Source organism: Xiphophorus hellerii, chromosome 21, assembly GCF_003331165.1.
Source record: "Xiphophorus hellerii strain 12219 chromosome 21, Xiphophorus_hellerii-4.1, whole genome shotgun sequence".
Lineage (NCBI taxonomy): Eukaryota > Metazoa > Chordata > Actinopteri > Cyprinodontiformes > Poeciliidae > Xiphophorus > Xiphophorus hellerii.
Window position 1 is genome coordinate 9,175,129 of NC_045692.1, and position 19,441 is coordinate 9,194,569.

A 19,441-nucleotide genomic window follows, 5' to 3' on the forward strand; every position below is an offset into this window, starting at 1 on the left:
AAACGACTCCCAAATTTTGGAGGTACAGTCTCTAATAAACTCTGTTTGATGCGGGCCAGCATAGACATCATAAAAAAAATAAAATAAATTGAATTCCAGACTGAGGATATAAGGACTTGCCAAGGGTTGCAGAATTTCCTCAAGATACTGTTTATTGTTTGTTTTTCCAGTGCAGAAGTTGTCGTCCCTCATCATTGCACCACCTCCACCACAAGCTGTTTGGCATTGGCATAAAGGATTTGGGAAGTTTTTCTCTTTTTTTCCATAGGTGCGATAAATACTCAATTTTGCTGCTCAACCCTACAAATAAGTTTTCCTTGCAAACTTACTAGAGGTAAAACAAACATCTTAGGATTTGTTGCCAAGAAGCATTGATAGAAAAAAAAAATCAACCAAACGCAAATTTTCTTTTTGTTTATATGTAATTTGATCTGAAAGTGACTATACTGTTGGCTTGTATTGCAGCATAACTGACTTGAACTGAATTTGGTGTGGTTTGTACTTTATATATTTACATATTATTTGAACCTGCTTGTTTGGTCAAGCAACTTAATGATTACATTTGTTGTAAGTCAGTTTTATATACATAAACTTAATTCATTTGAATACATTCGACTTAACTGAATAAACATATTTATCCAAGATTAAGTATTTAAAATTTCAAATAGATGCAATGACTTGGTTGTCCATTCCTTAACTAATTTTTGGTTGAAGCAATTTTAAATTGTTAGCAGACGCTCAAATAGTGATAGTTACATTATAGGTGCAGAACCTCTTTGGTAACTTCCAACGGCAATTAGTTTCGATTCAGTTTCAAAAACTTAAGAGCCAGACTGGCAGCTGTAGTATCAGTTTGGATGCTCTCATTGTTTTCGTTCAAAGGTTATATTCCTATTGCCATCTGTTTTCATTTGCTAATATACCTGTGTTATCCTATACTCCATTTACTTTCCATGTCAATCATATGCAGCTTTGCACAGTGGTAACTTTTGTCTGGCGTATCTAACACCCAAGCCTGTTGGACGAAGCAGGGATTTTGTTTGTGCAGGAATTCCCCAGCAGTCATGGTACTTTCTAAGTTTCCCACCAAGTCAAACATTCTTGCACCTTGCATTGTCTTTCCCTGCTATTTTGCGGTTATCACATTACAGCAGTTGTCTTTACAAAATGTGTTTGGTAATGTGCACATGCTCACAAACAGGTATCATGTACATCAACTAAACCGCATGACAATTGGTGACCCCGCCTGAGCCTGTCTTTCAACTGCTAAAGAGATTTGGCATCTCGCGGTGTGTCTTCTCGTACGTTGACCTTTAGAATTCCCCCAAACAACTCAACTTTTTGCAGAAATGCATAAGAAGCACAACTGAATTTACAGACAAGTGAACACATTACCTTCACACAACAATCCACCCACTTAGAAACACAAGCACAGGCACACAGTGGGACTATAAAGCATATAAAATGTGCTTAAAGGATTGTTTTCACTTTTGTTTGCTCTATCTTTTTGTCCTGGGGGCTGAGCAGGTGTGTGTGTCTCTAAATCCCTTACTCTCATACCTGTGCACATCACTTGCTCCAAACCTCAACATTGCACACCCCACGCCCACCTATTTCAGTTATTCCTTTGCACATTTTGCTAACAATACCCCACCTGGTTATGCACATGTCACATTAAATCATCCTAATCTCACATTACAAAATGTCGAAAAATGCCCTAAAGCTGACTGTCAAACTGAGAATAAGAAAGGCAAGAGGTAGGAGAATGAGAATTTATCAGGCTGTCCACCTGGTTCACTTTTGGATGATGGAAATGATTGTTTTATATCAGATGTAAAGGTTCCCAGCACAGTGAAAACGCCGCACTCATTGTCTTAAACACTCCAATTTAAGACAATGAGTTTCTACTTTGCTGCAATTCTTTACCATTGCAATAAATTGCAACAGAATGTATGGAATGCAAATATAAGAGAGTGATGACAGACTTACAGAAGACTGTAAACAACAACAACAACAAAAAAATCATATAAGACAGAACAAAAAATCCGGGGAACAAAGATAAGAAGGGTGAGGCCGACATAGAGACACACCAAATGCCTCTGTATCACCGTCCTCAAGTCAGTGAGCTGTCAGCGATCCTCCTTGCCCGCTCAATGGGTACAGCCCCGCGAGCGATAGCATTTCAAATAGCCTTATAAATCAAGAGTTATGTTATGTCACCCTGCCACTGCCATTAACACACAGAAGAGAAAAGCCACCACCGTCCCCGTTTTCCTCACATCCCATAAGGTTTGCATCCCCTACAGAACCATTAATACTCTACATTAGATTTGTTGCCTGAAATTCAAGAGATGTATCCTCTTTGTTGGTTCAGCGCACAAGAAAACCTGCACTGACATCAAGAAGGACCATGCTATGATTATTTTAGTTTCCAAATCTTACTTTAAGAGAGGTCTTGGCAGTCTTGCTATGTTTTAAACGAGACATTAACCTGTTACAGATATTTTTTATTTATTTTTTGGACTTTCCCAAAAATAGTTAATCCACTAAAGGGGATATGGAAAACACATTTTCTATACAATTTCAGATGTAGCGAAAGGTCCCAACCAATATGTCTGTCCTTTACAAGAGGCACGAAACTTGGAAAAATTTCAAAGTCAAAACCTCCAGCACAACAGGGAGGACTGTCAACCTACAGTGACTGGCAACAGGCACTTCACTTTTAGTTTGTGCAAGCCACTCACAGCAGAGTCTTTTGAAAACTACTGGAAGTACAAGGCAAACATATACTGAAAGTACATGGCAGGAACTGGCAACAGACCTCAAAGGAAAGTCCTGTCCCTAATGTCCTTTGCAAATCTGCAGATTAGATATGTCTTGCATTTCATAAACCACTTGCTGCACCCTTGATGATTGTGTAGGAGGCAACACATTTTCATGCATAGAAAATGTAATATCTCTTAATTCAGGGTAATTAATAGTCATCATTGAGCAAGGCTTTTGATCACTGATATACCAATATTTGGAACAAAAGACTGTAACACCAATCATTTTGAAAAGTCTATGAATCTATAGTAATCATATAATTCTACTGTCTTCACCTTGAGATACACACCCATAATTGCCAGCTATTTAAATTAAGCTGTTTACTTTTATCATTCACTTAAGCTACCTCCAAACAACACATCTTAATGATAGACAGATGGCAAAAGATGTTTTTCCCCCATTTCTTGCTACACTGCTGTGCTTTGTGTCACCTTGAAAACTTTTTTTCACGCCCCATCCGACCCTCTGCACCTGCTACTAAAATAGTTCCCCCCCTGCAAAGTAAGTCACCCATGCTACATGTAAGTCACGGTTGCTGGGATTAAACATAGGGATTCTGCATAGAAGGGTAATCAGGAGTTCTCATCGCAGGATCCCCTGAGACTGATTCCCGCCGTGTGACATGGCTGTCAAAACACTGACGGATTGTTTTACCGACACACACACGCCCACACACGCACGCTCACACGCTATAAAACCCTTCCGTTGCGTGTATGCATATAAACACACACGCACACCCCTGAATGCAGACACATTCACTGGCAGATTGTTTTATCAACGCCATGGTCTTGACTGACATCTATTCTCCTGGGTATCCCCTCAGCACCGTTACGCTTATTGTGAGAAATACGGTCTTACAATTTAGCCGCACACGTTTTGTTATTTGATGTATATTTTTGAATTACACTGTTTGCAACATTGCAACTGGACTTTTTTTTTTTTTTTTTCCCCCTCATCAGCTTCTCAGCATTACTGGAACACTATTGGAGGATGCCAGTCAGTGTGACTGTTAGCTGTTGGATTCTGTCTGCCAATCTATTTCTTTTTTCTAAAATCATGTTGCGAACATGTCAAACATTCAATAACCCTATTAAACTACACTGACATATGGCAGTTAATTCTTTTGCTGTATGTTGCTACAGAGAATAGGTTGGTTAAATGCTTCCTGGGACAGATGCTACTTTTAGGCTAATAAGTGCTAATTGATGATCCAATTTTGCTATAGTGGCCAGTGCTCTGGCCAGTGTCTTTGGCCTGAAGCTGTTAGGGGGATGGGAAAAGGTACAGACAGACTTTAAGGCTCCATCATGCATAGCTTTGCCAGTGCTTCATAGATTGTGTCTGGCTGGGTCTCACCAGGAAGGCACAGAGCTTCTCCTAATGCCTTGTAAATGCTTAATGCACTTTAGATACATTTGCTTTATTCCAGTGCAATATATTCAGTGGTAAAGAGATAATGTGAAATTAACTGTAGTGGATGATTATAACAGGTAAACATCAGTTGATTACAGTGAACTAAGACAAGAACAACTCAGTCTTGATAACAGTTAGCTTAAGGAAAGAAGAAAAGGAGAACATATGGATGGAGATTAATAAGTGATTTCTTTTAGAATATAAAGCCAGGCTTGGTTTTTTTGTTGTTCTCGAAAGACAAATTATCAAAATGAAGAAAATATGAAATATTTTTTAATTGTATTTCTTAAAAGTAAGTGTCTTTGATGTTTTTACTTCTTCTACTTGTGATATGTTGGTGGGTGTAGATGGTATTAGCAGGCTTTATAGTCAAGCAGACAGCAGACAGACCAACATGGCATGATTAAGGAGATGTTGGCCTTGATTTGGAGAGTTTCAATTTTTTCTTTTTTTAAAGATACACTCAAATGATCTGATTTTCTTTCAGTTCGATCATTATCAGACTCAGATATTACACTATTATAGGATTTATTTGTTTGGGCCTTTCTTATCGTAAAGCGAAGTTTAAAAATGTCGACTGGGGGAACTTGTTCTATTTGCAGAGGCAGGGTGTACTAGAGATTTAGGGCCACAGCATAAAACTCATCTTTTGTGATTTAGGAATATTGCCAGCATTTGGTCAGCTATCCTGAGAGAATGAGATGAGTGAGAAGAGGCTCTTCTCTCTTAATATTTTACACCTTAATGTACAAAAAGATTATTAAAATGATAAAAGTGCTCCTTTCCTATTGACCTTTGGTTGTACTAAATAACATCATAGATGTTTGTCCAGTTTTAATCTCATTCCTGGTCTGCCAAACTTATTATATACCATGCTTTGTAATAATGGAAGGTAATATCTTATTCACATTATTTTTTGGTAAAATATGAATAAACCTGATTACAACTTTGGTTGCTGCATCAGAAATATGAAAGTGTTTAGATAGAAAAAAAAAAATAAATAAACAGAATCTTCTTGCATGCAGGTGCTTTGATGATGGCTGAAATGAACAAACAGCTCCTACTGTATGGCAAGTCTGACAAGTAAGACTTGTTGAACCAATTTCCCCAGTAGCAGTAACACAAAGTAACAAGCAGAATCCCTCAAGATTCGGCTAAATGAATAATCCCTAAATTAGGACATGGAAAAACACTCTTAATGATGCCCAGCAAATCATTTGACATCTCATCCTGACATGTTTAGGAATGGCCCTCAGACTTTACTTTGTTGCATTATACATCAGCCCTTACCCTAAATATTACATTTGCAATCCAGGGGCAAATAATTTCAATTTAAGGTGGGGGTATGGAGTGGGATGGTTGATTTTTGTGCTCCAGCAATTCGATATCACAGCACTTGAGAGTTATCATCAGAGTGGCCGTAAGCTCTAAAGCAATTCATAATTGTGTTCTCTCATCTCATATTGCAGCAGCTGAAGTTTCCCCCCTTTTTTATTTATTTTCCTCCTCGGCACACATACACAAACACACACATAATCACACATATGTCTCAGCCCAGCACTTTTTCTTGATGATACATTAAATGGCGTAAAGTTGCATCCAGCTCTGTTTGCACGGGTGCGTGTGTGTGTGTGTGTGTGCGTGGGTGTGCGTGTGGGTGGGGGTGTGTGTGTGTGTGTGTATGCGAGAGGAAGGGTCCCTCCACCTGTGCCGGTTGGGAGTTAATCCGGTTAGGTCCCAGTCTCGTCTCCGTGGCTGAGCGGCGTGGTTGAAGCTCCTCGGTGCCCCGCGGGGGTTTTTGAGCGCCTCTCCAGCCCAACGCCTTGGCTTAAGCGCGGCATAGTAAGGAGATGAGGCCAGCTCGGCCCTCGTTACAGAAATTAGATGGATCAGGGAGTAAACATAACCAGCTTTTTATATGATCCTCGGCTCAGAGCAGACAGAGAGAGCGGAGAAAATGGAGGGGAGGAGGAGGTGGGAGGAAGAGAAGGCGAGATTCCTACTCTAATTACTTCATGGGTCACTGCTCCTGCAGGCAGATGTCAAAATCCAACACTTTCAGATGTGAGGAGCGCACTGGAGAACGGGGTGAGAGGGTTGGAAGGGGAGGGGGGGTTGGAACTGAGTGGGTGAAGAAAGGAGAGTGGGAACATTAGGGATACGAAAGAGGAATGAACATGGGAAGAGGATTGCTAGAGAAAAGGAATAAAATGTTGGGGAAGGGCTTTTGGAAGGATATGACAGTGAATTCAGTCAAAGTAGATAAAGCCGGTGAGGAGGTAGATGAAAGACAGAAAGAAGGGATGAAAGGAGAAGGTGGGGGTGGGCCGGTGCCACAGAAGCGGGAGAGAGCAAGGAGACGACAGGAGAAGGCGACGGAGGGGACGGGTTGAGGGGGTGTCACACATTGTCAGGAAAGTGGGAAAATGTGGCAGTGATGACACAGATTTGTTGTGGAGTGGCGCTGACCTGGGATGGCCTGTGTCTGGCAGAAAGGTAGCAGACAAGGCCTTTCAGATTTGCCATGTGCCCTCTAGCTCACCAAGGAAGAAAAAATAATAATTATACAACAATCTGGGCCTGCCATTTCAGCAGTTATGCTGTGGCTATCAGTCTGTGAGTTGCAATATGCATTTGCTAGGATATATATTCAATAATATACCCCAGCAAATCACTGCAAAAGCATTGACATATTTTTTTTTCTTATCATTTATACATTGTTCGAACACTTCTGTATCATGTTATTTTATTTCCAGATGGAACGTACCCCCCCTCCATCTCTCTCACTCCCACCCTCAACAAAAACGGCTTTTCAATCATTTCATGTAATCCTTTGATGCTATCTTAGAAAGCAAACAGTGAATTTTAGCATCAAAGCGGCACAAAGGAGTTCCAGCGATAACATTGTTTTGATGTCATACATTGATTCTTTGGTGCCAAGAAATCTCAAAAGCAACTGGAAATGAACTGAAAAACCTGTTTAGTTGGCTGTCAAACGAGTGCTAAGCTGTGTGCCGATGTCCCTCCATACCCATTTATCCTTCTATTTGTTTCTGAAAGCAAAATGTGTCCTGTACAGCTCAATCTCCTGGCTTGTATGTATCAAACCCTGTCAAAATCTAAATCGTTCATGGTTTTCAAAGAGGAAGAAAAAGAAAAAAGAAACCAAACCAAAGCAAGGTTTGCTGATCCCATGAACACCTCCACAAAAACAGCGCAGATAAACTTCAAATTAACTTTACAGTTTTTCTCAGTTATCAGTGCATTTCTCAGAACATAATCAGACTTCTCAATCTTCAAATCATTGTCACTTGTGCAGGTTATTTATTTTACTTCTTTGAACACAGTGCTAATGCTTTTACACGTCCAAGTGATTATGTACAATTCTCTACTTTTCCCTTTTTTCATTTGCTTATGTCATGATGATCAAAAACTATTCTATGGCTCTTTGTTGAACAGTCGCAACCTCCATAACATTCAAGTAAAAGTTTGTTGTATAAGTCTTAATACGGAAAATGCTTGAACAAGTTATCATAGTATGTCAAGCACAGCTCTATATATTTCCACTGAACATTTTATCTAAATGTTTCCTGAATTGGTGCATTTCTTTCTCTAACGAATGTAAATGTGGGTAGCGTTATGTAAATATCCGATGATAAATTGGTAAGTAGCGTTCATAGCCAGAGCAAAACACAATGTTATATTTCTGACAATGGAAAGTCAAGGGACAACAACCAGAGAGAAGAAGAAGAAGAGAAAAAGGAGTGAGGCTCTGGAGAATTTGGAGGCAAAAACGCGGCTGAGGACATCTGCCAATTTCCATCACTCCAACATTATCAGGCAGTGGTAATGTTACCTGATAATGCCACGTATTGAGAAAAAAAAAAGAGAAGCATTCATGGGTCACTGTTCCTGCAGTGTAAGAGGCTGTGTATGCGAGCCTCATACACAGATGACGCTTCTGGCTGCTATGGATGCAACTTGTGATGACATCACAGCAGATGCAAGCAGAGGCTGCATAAGACACTAAAAGATTGTCTTTCCCATGCTGTGTCACAAGAAAAGATGTTCTTTGGGGGGTAGATGAGAATTTGTGACCCAACACAGCACAATAGTTTTCCTCAAGGAGATTTCCTTATGTTCCCATTTCCACTCTTTTTTTCTTTGCACTGTGCAGTGCGGTCTTTTCTTTAATGAATCACAATACTTTACCACAGAGAGACAGTTCACTCTGAATGGGGAAAAAAATACTCTTTTTCAAATGTTCAGAGCTTGAGACGATATTGTTTAATAAAACAGATTAAACCTCTCCACAATGTTATTCCTGATCTGCCTAAATTGTTCCTAGGCCTTCAAGATGAACAAATCCATGTTTGTTCATGGTATTTTTAACTAACAAACATCTTTGACCTTTTAAGAATAGCAGTATTTGTACTCAGTAAAATACACACAGATGTGCTCTATTAACTAATTAGGTCTCTCATGGGATTTGGTCACACAAGATTTTATTTTAGGCTATCAGTGAAAAGGGGGTTGAATAGAAATGCACAGCACAGTTCAGAATTTTTTTGTAAAGGATAAAAAAACTCAAAACATGTATAATTTTCCTCCCACTTCACATTGATATGCAAATTTATGTCTGTGTGTCACAAGCAATTACAACACAATATGTTGAAGTTTGTGGGTGTAATGAGAACGAAATGGGATAAAATGTAAATAGTGTAAATATTTTTTCACGGCAATGTACATACAAAACTCACGTGATTTAAATGCACTGCATAGCTTTCTCCCAGATGATTCTACTGAACTGCATCTTTATTTCTAGAGAGCTATTCCAAATCTACGTGCATTAATTTTATTTGGTTAACCTGCCAACATGGCCGCCAGACCAAAAAAAAGAGCACCGGGGTTTGTGAAGCTGCTGTTGGTTAATTACACCGATTGATAGACGGTGAAAAGTTTACCGACCAGCCCAAACAACCGGTGTTTATGAGTAGGGTGCTTGTTGGTTATGGGTCAGTGTTGACCAGGGCTCTCTCTGAGGCCAGATTGAGGCTGATTTGGTCTCGGTGAATATGTTTCACTTCCCCCTCAGTGAAGCAGGCATGCCCTAAGGTCCTGATTTACTCCTGATTTGTGGGCTCCCTCTGTCAAAACTAGGCACTGTTCATGCCTCCGTGAGACATGCAGTACAGTAAAAACCCCATCCACATACGGGCACAGACAGATAGATAGATAGATAGATAGATAGATAGATAGATAGATAGATAGATAGATAGATAGATAGATAGATAGATAGAAGCAGATGGAGAACCCTTTGGCAAAAACTTCCACACTCAGGTCTCCAGAGGCTGCTGGTATTTTCATTTCAATAGACCCTAAATATTCATTATTTTCCCTCTCCCCACCCTGCCTTTAAACCTTCTGCAGATCGTTTGAGTCATAGAGCCTCTCAAACTGGTGCTCCAGCCAGGAGAAGCCAAATGAACAGATCGCCCTCGTCGACTAGCAAGTGGGTGGAAAAAAAAGAAGTAGAAAAAAAAATTCAGACCAGCACACTCGTAGAGGCTCACACAGCCGATTTAAAATATACAACGCAATACACACAGCAGACAATACAATGCAGAGCCTAGTGCCAACAATGTGCCTTTGTTTTAAGGAAGGCCCACTTATTAAATCAAATAAGAAGGCTGTCTCTACAGCCAGCCTTTGTATGTCTGTTCAGCTTACTTCTCTCTGGCCTCTCAGACCCCCCAACGGCCTGTGCATGAGTATTAAGAGAACCCATTGACATCGTTGGATTAACATATATTAAGAGGTTAAATGAAAGTGCCATTATTGTGGTTTAAGAGTGAAAGTGACCCGTGGGATATTATGCTTTCCACTTGAAGCTATGAATAGCTAATGCTAAACAGCACCGTATAATAGGAGCATACTTCATTGATGGGGTCTGTCAGAAGTAGAAATCTCCTACTGTCTATATTGGGAAAAAACAAATAAAATTTGGTCATATTTTTGGCAGTTTTACATTTTTTGATAGGTTTTTACTGTGATATAATTGCTTTGCCAATGTTTCGTTTCATTTTCCATCCATAATGGTATCCAGGTTTAATTCAAATAATTTTTTTTACTGAAGCCCACTTGTATCATAAAGTTGCTAAATGTTATAATTTTCTGGTTATAAGCGAAGTTATACAGTAGCAAGTGATCTCTTAATGCACCTGGGAGTGTATGAATATGTAGGTGTTGTTTATGTTGTGCAGTATAAAAAGTTTGAGCCTCAACATTTCAGATGTGAAACCGCCACACTGGTTACCCAGTACAGTTGCATTTTTAACTGGAAGAGTTGGCCAGTTCAATAAAATAAATGGCCTCACACACACTGCCAGTCAAGAAGGTAGTTATGCTGTAAAGTTTTGTTCACACAGAAAGCAAATGTGACCCAATTTTGATTTCTTTTTTTTTTGTTTGTTTGCCTATATGCAACACATATCAACTATTTGATAGAGGTATGAAGGACCAATTTGCGATGTTCTCATGATGAACTACTAGGTCAACATGTATGGTGTCTTGTGACAGTTCAGGCAATGTGGAAAATGTGCTACATTGTTTGTCCTGACTTACTGCCAGTTCATGGTCTTCTTTTTTCATCATTCAGATTTTAAATTTCATATTTTCAAGCACATGCAAAACCAAACCTCAAACATACAAAATATAAGGTGGCACTTCCCAAGAAGAAATGACCTTTCTATGATCCAATAAATGACATAAATTGACCTGATTTGGTTCCTTTTTACCTGAATTTTGTTTACCATAGCAATCAACACTTCAAATGAATATAAGTCATGATTACTCTATCATGACAGTAATCCATTCTTCAGTCTGAGGCCGGTAGAGACTTTTCAAATGCATCAGAATTATAGCTTGCAGTCACGATGTATCCAATCTCCATAAACCCATGGTTTTCTTTAAATCCTCCGTGGGGTGTGGGAGATTTATTTCCTAACACACACAGTTGGAGTAATTTGGGTACGGAGAGTCCAATCTTTTTGTTTATTTTTTAATTTACAGTGACCTTAATCCAAAATGGAAACACCAAGGGGCATTCCCAAAAAAAAAAAACATGAAGAGGAGTGCCAGTACCTTTGCCATAACTTTGATGAGTTATAATTCTATCGGCGTACACTATCTTAAAATAAAGTTACTTACTTCACTTTGTCTTCTAATAATACATTTGAAAATCCATACATCAATTAAAGTAATTATCAGTGTCCTATAACCAAAACCTAGATCTTGCACTTTCCCTATGGGAACATGCGTGATCCTTCAGGAATGAGACACTAACACATACATAATGGTCCTGGGGGTGCAGGTGTGTATGACAGTGTCATGGATCTGTGACGGGGATTTCCACTAGCTATTCCTGTTGACATGGGCCGAAGGTTCAGGTAAACAACAGAAGCATGATACCGTCTTGTGTCATCCCAGGTGGCACAGATCTGGTTACTAACCAGAGTGAAAACTACCAGTTTGATCCGCCTAGGTTCACCAAATACAAAAGTAAATTAACACTTGTTCTATTTTTATTAAGAATATACCTCAGAACTAGTAGGGGTGTGTGTGTGTGGGGGGGGGGGGTGTGGTGTGGGTGTGGGTGTGACTGCAGACAAGAAAGTATGAGTGTAAGGCATCCATGTTCTACATGCTGCGTTGTGTCTGTCAGAGGAGAGTTGACACTGATGAGAGCAAACTGGATGGAGACGGCGTCCATCCAGTCGGAGGCCTCATCATTATGGCTGCAGTCCTTTTGATCATCCCCTCCACACTCGCCCCATCTCTCTATTCGTCTGTCAGTTTGTCTGTCTCTGTCTCTGCTGTCTCTTTTCTGCCGTCTAAAACCAGATGAGTGGTCGTCGTTTTGGCATGACACACACCCTTTTGTCTTTTGAGTTTTTCCACCTCACTGACCGCCTCTCTCTGCCACACTAACCCCCACCTCTACCCATCCTCTTACTCACATCGGTGGTGGGCATGTGTGTGTGTGTGGGTGTGTGTGGGGGGGGGGTGGGTGTGTGTGTGCACCCAGCTTCTCATCCCTTTCTCGCCGATGAGACACATTGTGGAGCAAGTCCTGCTGTGTCACTCGGTGAAAAACTGCAGAGGTAATGGTATTAGCTTCAAGGTTGTCACATATTTGTTCAAGGCAGATTTAAAGCAACAGTTTCACATTTTGTAGGGTGGGATCTATTTGTTGTTATGCGTTTCTATTAAAGCATAAAATTACAGCTTTCTAACTAAGATCATTCTGCTAGTCTAACAATCTGCAAAGAAATATTCAGTATGTTTACTTGGAGTATCAAAACACAGTTGGCTTCTAATCAGCGTTATTAGAATATAAAAGTGCTATTCATGCCATGCCTTTGCTTTTTCATACTTTTCTAGTTTGAGTCGTTTCAGCCCCAACCGTTTTGGATACAAAATGGAGCCACCTGCCAGGAGACATTTCCCACTGACCATGCATCAGTTTCTACCCACTTTGGCAACCGCGGATTTGAAGTAATTTTCTATGCTTAGCAACAATTGCCATGAGCTGTTTGCCACAACTTGCAATGAGTTACAACACTTTAGAGGAGTTTTGTCACACTGACCTCTGCGTAATTATTTAAATTCAGCAACACTAAAGTCTTCCTTGGCATGAATTGCATACTTAATGTTATGTGACCATTAATAATTTGGATTTGAGCCTAGAATTTAACTAACCCTAACTTTCACTTTGTCTATTGAGCTCTTTGTGTATCAGATTATCCTACTAAATAACCTAACCACAATTAAACTAAACACCATTAACTAATGGCCAGATTTCTCACAGTACAGAATATTTTATAGTCTTGGGGATAAACAAGAAGTTTTTTTTGTCAAATGTGAGATGTATTGTAGAGCTTTTGTGTTGGTCAGAAGGAGTTTTTAATTTGAAACTCTGCCATGGACATGCTTTTTGTTTTTCCACTTTCTTATTGTATTATTACGAACTCTGAGTTTAAATTATGTAAATCTGCTTCATATGTTGTCCTACAATGTTTTTTTAATTTTCTGCACATTTTTTATTAGTTGTTTAGGAGACATTTTTGGTCAGGGACTTCTACAAAGGTTCATTACTGTTCCATGTTTACATATGTACATTTTTTTTAATCTTCTGAATAAAGTAGAAAATTCTGACAAAACCAATCATTTAAAATAAAATTATTTTTTTCCGTTTCACCCACGCAGAAAGCTGAACTCCAGTGAATGTTGTTGATGTGTGTGAGGCTCGCGTTCAGAATGCCCAGAGGTGAAAGGTGAAATCTACTTTTCTTCCCACGAAGAGAGGAGAACAGGTAATCCAATCTCAGTGAAGTCATCAGTTAAGATTTTCTGTTCATTGTGACGGCTGCAGTGAGAATTGATGAACGTATGGTTTAATCTGTCATCTGTGTCGTAATTGTGCCACTTTTTAAACAAATAATTAAAAAAAAAAATACTTGGAACACTCAAAAAGCAACATCAAATGCTGCACACAAGAAAGGAGAGAAACTCATAAACATACAAATATTTTGTTTTTAAACAAGTGTCTATTTGTTTTTAAGAAATCTGTGTTGTCACACTTTTAATAAAGAATTTTCATGCTGAGTGATAAATTGTGAATATGATTTATATTTTGAAACAATTAGAATATCTACAGACAAGGTACTCTTTTATTCAATCTTTTTTTTTTCAAAAGTTGAAAAAAAACTCATTAAATTACCTCTCTATAAGTTAGAAATAAAGCATGAATTTGTGCTTTAAAAGCTGAAATTTCAATCTCATCGTTATTTTAAACAATACTCCGATGATCATCTAATTTTTTTCCCCCTTACCTTCTAAAAAACAAGTTATTTTGTCTTTTTCTGAAGCAGTTTTTCTCCGAAAGAAAAAAAAAAAAGAAGCTTGGCTCATTTTGTGACAGAGCCTGATCATGTGACCAGCCTGATTGCAAAGTGTTGACAGAAGATTCCCTTAAAATATGTGTATAATACAGCACACAGATACCAAAGACCTGGTCCCGAAAGGTGATATCTTGTGAAACTCTTCGCAGAGAGGAAGTAAGGCAAGATTAGGAAGAAGTGAACAGAATAGAATTGGAAAAAGAAAAAAAAAAGTATTTAACAATATTTATGTCGTTTTGTTTTCCTTCCTCCCACCTCCCTCCATCCTCACAGCTATAAGGCAGGAGATATTGTCCCCCACTGGTCCCAGGATCCCTGCGGTAAAGGCCCGCCCTACAGCTATGCCTCTAGATACAGAGTCTGATGAGGAGCACAAGGCCATGAAGGCTTTCCCTGAAAGCTCAAGGGAACACACGCAACACACTCAGACGAGCACAGATGCATGCACAAAGGCGGGCAGGCGCATGTACAATCACTCAGACATGTACAGTACACATACGGATACGCAAACAGACACACAAAAACAAAACAAACCAAAAAAAAAAAAAAAGCAGGTGGATACACTGTTCCGCTGGCACGCTTAAACAGACACAGACACTGGCATGGCATCAAAAACATAGTAAACTGTGGACCAACACAAAAACAGACCTGCTGGTACTCTCTGGCACAGCAATCCGTAATTCACATCAAACGTATATGTGTGGTGTCAGAAATAAACCCTGTACTGAATCAATATTTTCACTTTTCTGTTCACATTTAATCTTTAGCTACCCATATGTCGTAGAGTGATTGACATCTCTTTCACAAAGGCCAACAAGACAATACAATGAGAAGACAACGCAAATGAAATGAAGAAGATTTAAGCTGGAAAGGAAACGAGTTGCAGCGGGTTTTAATTTGATTTTGGTAATCTTCAGAAACTCTCCTGCCATGCAGGATTTTGCTTGAGATCAAATGATTATTGACTGACTGGTTCAGTTATCTAGGCAACTGTTTTTGGATAAATGACTAATTGAAGCGTCTGCAAAGAGGATCGGTGTTGCTTGTGAAAGAAAGTTTAAAATTGACGCACTATAAAACAGAATTTTGGGGGTTATTGAATGTCAACCATTTGAACTGTAATTAGGTCTAAAGCATAATATTCAATATTAGTTATATTTAAATTCATTTTGATAAATCTTCAATCAACATTTTTGATTAAACATATTAAAGATAGGTTCAGCCAATCATTGACTATTTGTTCTCATCACATTTCCCAGCAGAGAACAATGAGTCTGATATGTTTATGCAGTATAAATTACAAAATACATAAATGCATCAGCTTTATAAAAGCTATGAACTGCCATCAGCACTTTTTTGTTGAACGTCTTTGAGAATTTAAGTTTGTATTCAAATTCAACAAGATTAGCCACAATGGTGACGTCAAACTTGCTAATAAACCGAATCTTATTAAGCTTAAGAAGTCATTGCCAGGAAGCATGGTTGTTTTAGCTACGACCTTCAAGTAAAGGTCTACAATTGGAACCTGAAAAATGAATAAGCAAAATATTAACCTTTAGGGCTGTATTTTAGCTAGGCCTTGAGCACCAAAGGTTTGTCCATCTGTCTTTACAATTCTTATTTCTACTGTATATAATCCATACATTTTTGATATTGGTTAGAATTTAACACATTTATGGAGATTCCTTTTAGTTGTTAAACCTGAATAACTTTAACTGAGTTATTTTTTGATTAAAGCCTACTCAAATAAACCTGGCGATCTCCAGTTTATTTAAATAAAAATCTATATTTTTTAGGGTGTACAAAGGCTTTAGATACTTTTACTAATATCAATGAACAAAACACTTAATTGTGTTTTTTTTTTACATATTTTTTAAGTGAATTTTTTTTTACTAATATAATTATTTTCTTGTATTTAATTAATTCTTTCAGTGATGTTTGATTTAACGGAATATTAGCACTGTAAGAGCTACCATAACTCAATTCTGGTCACCATTGTTATATGATGCACCTCAACACAAGATACACAGACAACATTGTTTCAACCTGGACCCAAAACTGCATTATTATAATACCTGACAAAATTTCCCATCTTCAGCCTCATGCCTTGATTTGCTGCCCCAGGCTTTGATACAACCATGAAGTGTGGGCACCTCACTGGGACCAATTTTTGAATTTCTCCAAACAAACATGATGCAGCACAGAATAAAGAGTCATCTGTTATTGACATAAGGAGCCTAATCCTGCCCACCACTAACTATCTCTTCTAAGAGTACACCTCTCACTTCAGCGTTGGCTAACTAGCCATCACTACTGCCTGTTGGCTACACACCTGCCCCAACAGCACTCGGAGGCAGACGTAGGCCCCCGGAGACGGAAAACACACCGAAACACACACATGCACTACATGTAGGCTGAAACCAAAGTCTGTGTTCTCACCTCACACAAACACAGTCTTGTGAGTTGTTACTGCGCACACACATATAAATTTAAGTCTCTCCACATACATGCACACTTTGACTGTGCGTCACTCAGCAACTGTCTGTTTGCCAGGGGCCATGGCAATTATGGCTAACAAATAAATGCCAGGTGCTAAAGAAACACCCAGTGCGCTGAAGTAAATTAGTAATATTAGGAATGTGCACTCATCATTTGCAGGCAATTTCCTGTTGCTAATGAGATTAAAAAAAAAAAAAAACAAGCAAAAAACAAAAACAATGCTGTCAGTCAAGAGACAGAGAGAAACCATTTCCATTTTCTTATTTTCTTTTCCTCATAATCAAGCTGCTGCGTAGGTAATAATGGAAATAGCAGGATATGTACAGCACTGTTTAATTACATTTTGAATATCAGGGAGCTTTTAGAGACCCAGACAAGTCATTTCATATGACATTGGATTGATATTAACAGCATGCAGAGTACACAATAGGAATATATAATCTCCTTGTTGCTATATATGACACAATAATGTTACACAAATAATTTTAATTGAAGAAATATATTAGATGATATGAAAAATTTGAGTTTTGCATGGAGGTTGTTTTAGAAAATTCATAATATACAAGAAGTTGTTGTCTATGGGTACAGTAAGTTTTATACTACAGTACACCCCATCACATCGGCCCCCCCATCTACTCCCTCCAGTGTGGATTGTCAGGGTGGATGATGGTGGTGTTGACCAGAAGAGGGCAGACATACTGTATTTAATCTCATATCCTATTATCTATCTTCCTACTCTCACCTTATCCCCCCCTCTCTGTTTACTTCTTGTGGCATCTGCTTTGTGCTTGACCACGCTTAGCTTGTCAGCCAACTATCTGAACAGGACAGATAGTTCAGATTAAATTAACAAGAGAAATATATTTGCAACATTCAACAACTGTCCCAGCTGTGACGTTCTCTCTGTCTTATGCCATTTTGTGTCACAGAATAAACCAAAATTATGTAAGTTGTAAGAAAAACTTGTAAAACTTTATGATGTATAATCACAAAAAGGTAAAAAGATGATGTTGAACTGAATACATTCAGTGGAAGAAAAAAAAAAACTTGACTTGGAGTCAGAAGAGAAGAAGAGGGTTTGACTTTCTACTCATTTGCTGTTCTTACCATGATTGTTTTCATAACATACTAAATCAAACTAATATTTTTATAAACTTGTCTTTGAGGATACCTCACTAGAGACTAGACTGTAAAGGGTGCTGCAGTTGTGCTCTCGGTTGTGAGGGTAATGTTTGGCAGGTATGGAAGCTTTTTTTTGTTGATTTTTTTACTTTATTTATTTTTGCTTTTCTTTTCATTCCCCTGTGTGTTAAGTTATGTGTTAAACCAGCAATAGCATTTTAGCTTAAGCTGTGACTGATTTGGTTGTCTACCAGGGTTTTAACATCAAGCATTTACTACAAAAACATCTTATGGAGAAGCTAACTTCAGAAGGATTCATATAATTTGAGAGAGGTGACAGAAGATGTCTATGGAATAGTTTTGACAGCTATGTCACAGAACTATTAAACCCTCATGATGGACTGGTTATGTGGAGGAAAGTGAGACTTGCACAGCCACCTTACGGGTGACAGTTGTTAGGAGAAACGACACAGGCCTTTTCAGTTTCTAGCAACAATGCTGGTGAGGACTGGAGCAAAGATTTAATCAAAAAAATTTTTTATTACAATTCTTGAAAAATTGCTATTATTAATCCTGAATATCTATGCAGAATACAAGTTTGTTAATTCTCTAACCTATTTCTCTCTGACAGCATAACTCGTGTCTCTTCAGCAACTTCTGGATTTCCTTATTTGTACATTTAATTTAGGTCACTTTAATGAACATATGTTGTTTTAACAAAGTTTTCACAAAGCTTCACGTCTTCCACACTTTGCTATGTTACAACCTTATTCCAAAGTGTAACAAATTAATCTACTTCCTCAAAATTCTGCACACAAATTCCACATTATGACAACGTGGAAAACTTTATTGAGTAATTTGCCAATTTAATAAGAATGGAAAACCAATAAATCACATTTACGTAAGTCTTCACAACTGTTGCTTAATACTTTATTGATCTACCTTTGGCAGTAATTACAGCCTCAGGTGTTTTTGAATAGGCTGCCAGAAGCTTATCTCATCTACCTTTAGGCAGTTTTGCCCATTCTGTTCTTCTCAAGCTCTGTTATATTGAATGGGAGCCTTATGCAGCCGTTTTCAGTTCTCGCCAGAGATGGTGTAAAGAAATTAACTCTTGATCACCAAGCTTAGCCCTAACCTTTGGTGACATTCACAGAGCGGTTCTGAAGCCGCTTCTTTGAGACGTTGGCCATGTGCTTAAGGTCGTTGTGATGCTGACAAATGAACGGTCGCCCAAATTTGAGATCAAGAACTTTCTGGAACAGGTTTTCATCCTCGATATCTCTGTACATTTGCTGCTTTCATCTTTCTCTCTATCCTGACTAATCTACTAGTTCCTAGTGCTGCAAAGCATCCCCATAGCATGACTCTGCCACCACCATGCTTAACTGTAGGCATTGTATTAGTTTGATAATGAACTGTTCCTGTCTTCCTTCAAACACGATACCTGTCATTCACACCAAAGAGTTCAGTCTTTTTTCTCATCAGACCAGAGCATGTTATTTCAATTGATCTGAGAGTCTTTCAGTTCCTCCAAAGAGGAAAGCTGGAGCTCTGACAGAGTAACCATCAGGTTCTTGGTCACCTCCATGACTCATCACCCCCAAGTCGGCAATTGG